This window comes from Nesoenas mayeri (assembly GCF_963082525.1).
Source record: "Nesoenas mayeri genome assembly, chromosome: 2".
NCBI lineage: Eukaryota > Metazoa > Chordata > Aves > Columbiformes > Columbidae > Nesoenas > Nesoenas mayeri.
The window spans coordinates 27,524,954-27,535,463 of NC_137543.1; positions in this window are offsets into that span (position 1 = coordinate 27,524,954).

The following is a 10,510-nucleotide window of genomic DNA, read 5'->3' on the forward strand; positions in this document are numbered from 1 at the left end:
TGCTGATGTGGGATTTGCGTGGAAATTTTGTTTTGCTCCAACAATTACTTTGATGAGTAAAAAAATTGCATCATCCTTAAATCTGGAGTTGATAAACATCGTTACTAGTCTTGAAAAACATTGTTGCTTGTTTAACTTTGAAAATAATAAAGCACTCTTAGTTAACAATGACATAAACACCATATCATTTACAACCTCCCAGACAAAGAAATAAACATTTTTTAGGGAAACCTACATCTCAATACACAATAGTCCAACATTTGAATCTTAGAAATAAATCAGAAAACACTTTCCTAAAACACAGTATCCTAACTGAAACACATACCATATTCTACATGTGATGTTTAAACACTCTCCCATCAGGTGGCTTTCATTAACCTATAAACCTACAATTTATAAACTCCCTAAACTATGCAAGCATGTCACACTTCAAACTGTATCATGATGTGCAGGTGTATGAAACAGGTGTATGAAACTTAGCTTTCTGGAACAGCATAGGATAAGCATGAGGAACCTCTGGTTTTATGCATTTAAGTCAGTGTATTCTCACACAAACAGTTGTAAGGTAGATAGATTACAATTAGCTCTTTTGATGCACTTATATAAGTAAAGCCTATGTGTTTTTTTCCTGGAAAATACCCAATAGTATGACTCTAAAAGTGTACATAAGTACAATGCTAAAAAGGTAACTGCCATAAGTCAAAATTTAGAATACAGAAAGTACATCAAAGGAAAGAATTATTGCACCATAGATCAGATCTTGTGCGCTTTTCAGACTTGGTTTATAATATATTCACTGAAAAATGAGGTAACCTCTGTGAAGAGAGTCTATATTTTCATCAGCTCCTCTAATATTTACGTACATTGGATATTTGTATACATGGGCGTTACGTAGAATTAGGAGGTTTGATTTTCTTCTCTGGCCTCAAAAGATTAAAATTTAAAACAAAACAAAACAAAACAACATTAAACCAACCTAGTCCTCAAAAAGAAAATTTTCTGGCAAACTCTGTGATAGAAGTCCTAATGGCCACTTCACTAGACTTCAAGAACAATGATTGTGTTTACATATGTTCGCAGTTACAGTTAATTGAAGTTATTCATACCTTAGGCATACATAGATGCCATGATGGAAATAATATAACATTTTCTTTGCATTTTTTCTCAGGAAGACGGATCACTTATTAAATATCTGCAAACATACAATACTAAACCAATTTGGACTAACTAAATCTATATTCATAGATCCATAGAACCACAGAATAATTTGAGTTGGAAGGGACCTTTATAGGTCATCTAGTTCCAACCCCTCTGCCATGGGCAGGAACACCTTCCACTAGAACAGGTTGCTCAAAGCCCCATTCAGCCTGACTTGGAACTCTTCCAGGGATGGAATATCCACAACATCTCTGGGCAGCTTCTTCCAGTGTCTCACCACCCTCACGGTGAAAAATATTTTCCTTATATCTAATCTAAATCTACCCTCTTTCAGTTTAAAGCCGTTACCCCTTCTCCTGTCACTGTATGCCCTTGTAAAAAGCCCCTCTCCAACTTTCTTGTAGGCCCCTTTTAGATACTGGAAGGTCACTATAAGGTCTCGCTAGAGCTTTCTCCTCTCTTAGCTAAACAATGCAAACTCCTTCATCCTTTCCTCATAGGAGGGTTGCTACAGCCCCTGATCATTTTTATGGCCTCCTCTGGACCCTCTCCAACAGGTCCATGTCTTCCCTGTACTGAGGGCTCCAGAGCTGGATGCAGAACTCCCAGTAGGGCTTCAGCAACACAGAGCAGAGCAGGAGAATAACCTTCCTTAGCCTGCTGGCCATGCTTCTTTTGATGTGGTCCAGGATATGGCTGGCTATCCGGGTTGCAAGAGCACATTGCCCAGGTTTTCATCCACCCAAGTCCCCCAAGTCCCTCTCCTTGGGGCTGCTCTCAATCCAATCATCGCCCAGCCTGTATCAATGTTTGGGATTGCCCTGACCCGTGTGCAGGACCTTGCACTTGGCCTTATTGAACTTCATGATGTTCACATGGGCCTATGTCTCAAGCCTGTCAATGTCCCTCTGGATGGTATCTCTTCCCTCCAGTGTGATGACTGCACCACAGAGCTTGGTGTCATGTTGCTGTATTCCTACAGATTTATATCATTTGTTCCACAAGAACATCCAGTTCATCCAAGTCACCTCTCCATGTTCCCTCATAAACCCTGATGGGGCAAATGAAAGTACATGCTGTCACTAATCCAAAGCTACATGAATCTTCCTGGCTGGCTGGTGGCTGTCCAACTGAATATATTGTAATGACTGAGCTCTCCTAAGCCTTTGGTGCAACAAATTTCCATTCATCCTTGTCTGCTGTCCTGACCAATGATTTCTATGAACTCAGTTTTGTTACTGCTATCTTTCTTCCAAATGCAGATAAAAATGGCTAAAAGATTCAGAGGATACTAGATGAAAGACTTGAGAAAAAAGACAGGCAAAAACCTTGGTCACACAAAGATTGTGTCTTTATAAAGATGGTTAAAGTTCCAAGAGAAATCATATGAAAAATTCCATGTATGTTTGACAAAAGACAGCTGGATGGGAATAAAAGTCAGATTGAAAAGTACTGCTAGAAACAGACCAATCTGTGTTGTTCACACATCACAGAACACAGCACATGAGAATATTATGCAAGGTACTGAATTAATAAGAGGGTGACAAAAAATAGAACAACACAAAAACAGTGACAGAAATCCACACTTCCACAAAACATTACTGAACTTTGAGAATTTGTATAAAACTAAGTTATTGATCATATCTGTTACATAAAATATTAAACTGGGTTGCAGAATCTGCATACTTTTATGTATGCAAATTATTTGTTACTGAAATTGAAGGAACTTTCCCCTCTGGAATTCTGGTACATCAAAATCAAACATAAATCACAAACTCCGACACTTTCCATCTTTCAAAACTGGATGCAATGTATTTATTTTCAGTAACACCTAACTTTAAAAGCACTCCCAATTTCAGTCATAAAACACTTAAATGTGGACTTAAATTGAAAAATATGTGATTCTTGCCCTTCACAAAACAGATGAAGCTAAAATCTCAATCTATTCATCATACAGGATGTTCAGAAGCCACTATGGTTTGATACTAATACCTCCTTTACCATAGAGTAACCAGAATTATCACAAAATAAAGGTGAAAATCCAGGCAACACAGAAGTCGGACACTGACTCAAATTGCTTGGGCTCATCTTTAACATCTTCTCCTCAAATGGGGGTTTCAGCACCGTCGCTGATGCTGAGCGGCACCAAACTATGTGAGGCAACACTGGCATCCAGTGGCTTCGCTTGGTATTTTTCTTCTGCTATTGCAGGGTCCGAGAGCACTTTCTGGTTCTGCCACTGCCCCGTGACATGATGGGTTTTGAACAGGCTAATGTTAGCTACATCGTTTAATAACACAGTATGTTAAAAAATCAGAGATGTGTAGCATCAGTAAAAGGTTTACTCGCTACATTTCAAATGTATCTAGTGGTCGGAAATTCAAGACAGGAGGTTGACTGATAGATTAACAATGTACTAAACTATAGGAGGCTAACACTCCAGTACAGTGTGTTCTCAGTTCATCTAATGAATAAGAAATATAAGTGCAGAACAGACAAAAAAAATCTGATCATGCAACCATCCTCTCAAATTCTGTTGTTATGATACTTACAGGTGCCTGCTAATAAATCATCATGCAGTTGGTAATTAATAAACAACAAAAAAATTAAAATTATTGGGAAATCATATAATATTATTTCAGTACACCAAAAATGACCATAAGAAACCTAACAGTGTCCTTCTCCTAGGGAAAATGTGTAAAGAAAATCTGATATTTTCATTCTATTTAAAGATTGTTTCTAACAGCTGTTTGAAGGTCAGCTTACCTTCAAATTAGTAAAAAAAAAATGTTTGTGTTTTTTTTTTATAAACTAGAGATAAGTGTCACAGAATGGGCTGGAAAATCAGATTAATGAACTTGTACACTTCAGAACACATCTTCATAGACAAAATACATAAATGCATATACACTGACATTAAATGCAGAAATATTTTGTGATAAACCTTAGCCGTGACACAGATTCATCTGTTCAAGAGAGATACTGTTTAAGGTCCCAACATCAAAAATGTATGTTGAAAAAACATCTAAACAATAAGCATCTGTTTCTTTTTATTATTTTGTTTATCCAAATGTTAAGGCAGAGCCCATAAACCAGATTTTCTGACTACTGAGTGCGCAAACCAGCCTATAAGCCATTCAATCAAAGGAGACCATTTTAACTTCAGAAACCACAGATCCAAACTCAAGTGACCCCCTTCCCTTGCGGTCCTTATGGGCTGGTGGGCTTTCAGCACACGTGGAGCAGCTGCACAGCAGAAGCAACTGTAGTTGCTTCAAAAAAGAAAGGCTACGAAAAGTAATAATTACAATTTAGTATTTAAATAGTTAGTACCTTGCTGCCCTTAGAGACAGCTAATTGATGGAATTCCAGAGCCGTAGCCAAGCAAATTCCATGAAGCCTGTGGGAGAGCTGAAACCAGTTTTGATTCTGGCCTCGACCACCAGAGAACAAGTTTCAGAACCTGTTCAGAACCTCTGCTCACTCCAGATCTTCATCATTTCAAATCAGTGGGCGCAGAGCATTTAAACACACCTGGAAGAAGCATCCATCCTTGCATCTGAGACCCAATCTGTGGACAATAGTGCTGAGACCTGGCCCACCAAATGCTGTGGGACACTGAGGCCTTAATGCAGCTGCGAAGACCAAACCTCAGCTCCCATGACAGAGTCTCATTTTTCCTGGAATTCAGGTGCAACTGTTTGGCAAGTTAGACAAACAGCAGGTAGGTCTAAAATGTTACTATGTTCAAAAAGTGCAACCTGCTGTTTCCAAGCCACCAAAGTGTTCATATGTCAAGTTACTTTTTACCTGAATAAACACAATGTTCTCACTAACTACAGAACATTTAGGTACTCACTGATTATCTAATTTATCTAGTTTATCTAATGAGAGAAAGATTTGGGTACAACTATAATGAAACAAGCATTCCTGAATAATTTTATCTCCAGATAACCTTAGAATCATAGAATAATTTAAGAGCGGAGGAATCTCTAAAGGTCAACTCATCCAAACAGTTCCTCAAAGAAGGGATAACTTCAAAGCCAGATCACGTTGCTCAGGACCTTGCACGGGCATTTTGCAAATCTCCAAGGATGGAGATCCCGCAAGCTCTGGGGACAAACTGTTCTTGCGCTTACTTCCCCTCATTGCATTTTCCCCCCACTATGTATTCAATTAGAATGTCCCTTCTACTGCTCATGAGCATTGCCTCGTCCTTCTACACAGCTCTGACAACAGGCTGGTTCAGTTTTCTCTATTACCTTCCTTCCTATTCTTCCTCAGACACAAGTGTCCCATGCTTCAGTTAACTGCACTTTCAAGTGGACTGATAAAATAAGGCAATCTTATAAGAAAATTGTATTGGTAGACAACATAAGTTGATTCCAAGCCTTCAGACACAAAAAGTATATTAAAGGTAAGTGAAACAAACTTCACTCTATTGGAGCAGTAGCAATGTGTAATGAAAAAGAAAGCCATCCCTGTGCCTCAGTAACTCTACTGCCTGTATGTTGAAAACAGGAAAACTTTAGCTACCATCAGGATCATGAAAAAGAATAGCTTTAATAGTCATATAATAGATCAATAAAATGAATTTCAAGTAGGAGGAAAAGGATGCTGAAGTGTGATATCACTATTCTTTTGCTTTGAAAGTGGCGCAGAAAGAATCACATTTTTGCAGCATCTTTTGAGTTACCATTTCTTCCCAAAAACATATACTACATTAAACACCGTGGTCAATGCAGAAAGTTTTTCACATTCTCTCTCTTGAGCGTTACATCATCTTATGGCAGAGGAATGTATGCTAAATTGGAGATCATCCAAATTTACATGGTCTTCCTTCAATAATAAGTTTCTATTCTGACACTCTTACAGAGAAAAGATACCGCTATATGAATAATCAGCAAAACCTTGCCTTCAGGTCCTTCAGCAGATAAAATCCCTGGATAATGTAATCACACTCCTTTTGCTCTGTGTGAAAGCCTCTTGTTTCTTGTTTCTACCCACTCTTACTGTGCACTGTGTTGCTGCTCTTTTATAGACACACATCATTCAGTGCATGTGTTGGTTAGAAAAACCTGCAATTTTAGAGTGTCCATATACTTTACTCATCAGCTTAATGTCAACCAGCTGAAATGGATACTTAATCACCTTACTGAGGAAACTAAGTTAACAGTGTATTCATAAGCCAACATATTCATCCAGATCTGTAGGCTGTCATAATATAAATTACAGTGGTAACAGATTTTATGACACGTGACAGAAAATATGGTCATTCAAAAAGGAAAGGCTATGAAAAGTAATAATTACAGTTTAGTATTTAAATAATTAGTATCTTGCTGCCCTCAGAGACAGCTAATTGATGGAATTCCAGGGCCATAGCCAAGCAAGTCTGTGGGAAAGCTGAAACAGTTCTTGAAAAATCCCGTCTAAACACATTAACAGATTCACATGGTCCTTTGTTCCTTCATTTTAATTTAAAATATCTCAAAAGATATTTTATGAGACTACTACCTTGCTGTGCACGTACTTTACAGAAAGTTTCGCATGAGGAATGTACGCTGTGTACTAAATGAAAAGGAGTTACTTTTCAAACATGAGTCCAAAAAGACTTAAATAGTTTCCCTCCTCCAAATAGTTGTTTGCCAGACTGACTCAGTAATCATTGGAAAGTAACCATGAAAATCCAATGTATCGTACACAAAGCTACCTTCATAGCTAAGAAGTTAGAGAGAAGACAAAAACTTCTGTGTGTATAGTTGTCTGAACTGTAACATCAATTTTTAGTGGTTCCAGAAATAAGCCTGAAAGGTCTATAGAGGTATAAGAACACTACTTTTCTAAACAACTTGACCAGCCAAAAAGTACAGTAAACTCAGAAATCTGACACAACAAAGAGTTGCACTGAACTATCTTGCTTACTACAATTAAAAATCTCAGCCTTCCTTAGGACTTAGTGAACTAGACACACACAAAATATTTAAGTTTGAAATAAAGTGTTTTAAACTATCCCACACATGCACCCACACCTCTGGGTATACTTGCCAGCTGCTCTGAAATCAGGAACCTTGCTGTTACCTCTACAGCACTTTCTTCCAAAGTGTCAGCAACAAAAACAACCCAATCTGTGTACAGTAACTCAGAACACAGTGACGCAGCATGCCAGGTCCTTAAGTAGCCATGAAAATATGCATTTTTTTTTTTAAAAAAAAGAGATTGGTCCTTTAGAGGTACCATCCAGACAAGTCCATATATTTTATTCAAAGCTCCCACTACACAGGTGCATGTTCCCTGATTCCCAAGGCACAGTCCTTTTTAATTTGCATTAAAAATGCAGAATAAGTGAGGTAACAACCCGGCCAAATGCAGCTACTTGTGCATTTTGTGCAACCATATACTTTTTATACAGCAGATTATGTAGGAAAGTATAATGAGACTTGCATGGCCTGGAATCCATCATCTGGACATTTTTGCCCCAGTTGTTACTGGTCTATAATTACTGCAGAAAAATCTGGTTTAGGTGATCTTGAGCAATGCATTTTGTCTTTGTACCTCTTCTTCACATGCTTATTAGGATATACTCAATTGCTAATGACCTCATAGGTTAAGAAAAGGCTGTAGTTTTGATACTTTCTTAAGTATTGTCTATTACTCAGATTAGAAAATTTAAAATTAGATAGTAGTAAATTAGGTAGTCTTCACTAACGCATAATGGCTATGAAATATTATTCCTTTCTTGGGATTCTAGGGAAATTATCTACATCACATAAAACAGTATCTGTCATTTTTCCTAGGAATATGATAATGGCACCAACCAGAGGGTGGAGAACTACCGATAAAGATGTGCTCAGCATTGCTGAGGTGTACAAGGTTCTGTCCTGCTTGAGTGAGTCAGGAGAAAGGAGAAGACCTTCATCCATACTCCACTAAAAATAAATGCTAAATGGTTATTTCATTATCATGACTGAATTGTGCAAACTTTAATTAAATCACACTTTGAAGATGGTTGAAAAGTTTGTTTGAAACATGCTCATCAGGGGAAGAGAAATGCATCACTGTGTCTGGACAACCATTGCAGAACTTCAGTTGTTTTCCAAAATAATCACTATCTACCCTAGACAGCTGAAGCTCAAATGAAATGGTCACTCTCTTTGTCATGCTGAGGGAGCACAGACAATAGAGATCACCCCATGCCAGTTCTCCCTCCTACATCATTTTAAACCTGTATTTTTAAGATGTATTGCCAAAACAATATACCATTGATTTTTTATATGCAAATTGTTCAAATTGTGGTTTTCATTGTATACGCATTTAAAATTTTACATATAAAAATCCTTTTTTATATTCTTCTGTAATCCCATAAAAAATGGAAACACAAAACCTATGTCTCACTGAATTATTTTTTTTTTTAAAGTCTAAGAGATTAATTTAATTCTCACAGCAGTTATGGAAAGATTTCTCCTGACCCCACTGATTGCTTAATTGACTGTGGAGTGCTTTGTTAAATAAAAATGCACTTGAGCATATGGCTGGATAGTTTGCTGATTCAGGTGTTTAGCAGTTGCTTTTGTTTAGTTCCTTATTTTTGCAAATGACACAAACTGTTTTCTTTTGTATTTTCCACTCATAATTCCTTTTCTCTTGCTACTTGTGAAATTTAGACTTTTTAGTGTTGATTTTGCCTTCTTTCCACTTGTTTACAATTCATTTTTCTCCTTTTATGCAAGATTTTTTGTGTTCTGACTCTCATATTCCATGCCAGCATTTTACTTTTATCCCATTAAAATTTGTCCCGTGTGCTTAAATGCATTGATGCAATTATTTACTGATTTTTTTCTATATCACAGATCACTTTTGCACTTTCCTAGTTTAGAATTACTTCCCTCAAATGAAGCTTTCATTCAATAATTTGCAATATTTGTAAGTTAGATGTTAGGCAGAACAGTTTATAAAAAAAGGCATATACAGCACAGATTTGTTCTTTCAAGCTGTAATGACTCTGAGTTAATTTTGCCAAAGCTGAAATTGGAATAGAATTTCACTAGAGAGAGGGGAAGCTTTCTCCAAGACACAATAATTATAAAAAATATCTCTCTTTAAAACACATTTAGGGAAAATTTCTACAGGAAACCTAGTTACCAGGTACAGAGAAGCTGACGAGAAGGGAAAGCAGAAAGAAGTCCAGCGACCTTCCTTTACGCAGATTGGAAAGAACTGAAAAGAAATGAAGGGGACCTACACTCAGAAACTTAAGGTTTGGGCAGCTGTTAGAGCTGGTACCCACATTACTACACCACAACTTCATTTTCCAGTTGTACTTTCACCTCTTGCTGCCTCCAACTATCTCAGACCCTGGTGTCTGATAAATGAGGGCCCTGTCTGCCATTTAAATACTTGTTTTATCTGCATGTATAATTAATACCTACCATTTTGACATTGCCTTATTTGAATTTGTATTTTTATTTGTAAAGTGTGTTATTTAATGAGACAACAGCTTTAAACAATGTCAGTGTAGCATCATACAGGACACACTGAAACTTGATGCTATCACGAAGCTGGTTTTGGAAAAGAAGATGGGAGAAACATTTCTGTGTGAATTAGAAATCTACATTTAACAATAAAACCTGTACAAGATAGGGCTTTTTTTTTTTTTTTTTAATAAAAACAACACGGAATTCTAAAAGTTCTACAGAAGTCTCTATGTATATATATTTTTGCAAAGGTTTCTGTATGTATGGATGTCTTCCTAAATGAAGACATATTGTGCAAGTGCCCACACAGACATTTGCTCTGTGACAGCACTTGTGTAAACTTCAGTAATATATTTTTCTCCTCATCATAACTGGATTTTGATTTATTCCCTACCCAAAGGAAAGGCACTGCATACATACTACAATTTAGTTGAAAAAAAAAAATCTCTATAGTTTTTCTTTAAACTTTTGAAATAATTGATTTTTATCTAATGGATAAAGTTTTCTCTGAGACTAGTAAGATATCAAAATAGTCTGACTGTGGTCTTCTTGTATTTGGAAATGTGATCTGATTGCGCATAAAACGTTGCTCTCTAAAAACCTTGAGGGGAAAGCACAACTAAGGTGTCCCGTGACCCATTTTGGTTTTGCCATTTCCATACATTTACGCATGTCCCATAGCCTTCTTAACATCCTTTTAATGTAATAAGGCTATTAATTTAGTATGCCCTGTGTACACATTTATTCTACTTCAAAATCAGAAAAGAACAAAGTGCTTTTAAACTACCTTCTTGCAGAAATGTTCAATTCAGGAAGGTGTCAGAATATTTGGAGTACCACCGAAATAACCCTCACGTTTTGCACAGCACCATAGGAGCTGT